Here is a 916-nt window from a genome sequence, read left to right as displayed (position 1 = left end):
AAAAGCTACCAAATGTGATGACAGGTCCGATTTACAGATAATAGCATTGGATATGTTGCAACTCCACAGGTTACAGGTGACAATTTCTGAAAGGGCATTTATGGTCTGGGTGTAATGGATTATGATGATGAGTCACTCTATGATGTCAAAATTATCATGGATGAGCTATAAACAAGAAGTGTAAGTATTTGTTGCAGCTAGAGGCATTTTCTGATGACATTGGTGAAGTTACATTTCTCAGGATTCACATTCATCAGAAACATGAAATATGAGAAAAGGGACACAAATGATTATCTTTTACGCTTCCCTCTTTAAGCCCAGAATCCTCCTATTGAAGACATCAGAGAACTCCACAAATAGTTCCATACTCATACCTTTGATGTTGGTGGAAGATGAGCAGGTGTTTTACATTGATGACAAGTTTCTCAGTCTCAGATATGATTGTACCGCCCGTGGGCTCACACTGGAACATATAAGACTATATAGTTGTTCAGAAAGATCACATTAACGACTATGTTATGCACTTTGTCAGAGTTAAGGCATCTCTGTTTACCATGTGCCCAATAATAGCCAAATACATTTGCTTTGTCTTTCTTTCACTGTTATGTCTTGAGGACTTGGTGAAACTTTATGCAAAGGAGTAGAGAACCTACCAATTCTGAAATTCCAGTAGGTATTAATTACTTTGCACACAATGGGTCCTATTATTTTTTTACAGAAATCCTGTTAGCTTGTATGTTTTCATTTGATAAAATAGATCAAATGTCATCACTCTCTAGGATTGTGATCCTGAGGAAATGACTAAATCTCTCTTATTTCTAAAGTGACTCAGATCTGTTTCAAGTTCATAGAAATTTCTTCTTACCAACACCTTTTCGAATATGATACTTGTGCTTTGTTGATCTCGTTAAGCACC

The sequence above is a fragment of the Dipodomys spectabilis genome, unplaced genomic scaffold (assembly GCF_019054845.1).
Source record: "Dipodomys spectabilis isolate Male_0828 unplaced genomic scaffold, ASM1905484v1 ptg000116l, whole genome shotgun sequence".
Lineage (NCBI taxonomy): Eukaryota > Metazoa > Chordata > Mammalia > Rodentia > Heteromyidae > Dipodomys > Dipodomys spectabilis.
Note: the sequence above shows the minus strand (reverse complement) of the source record.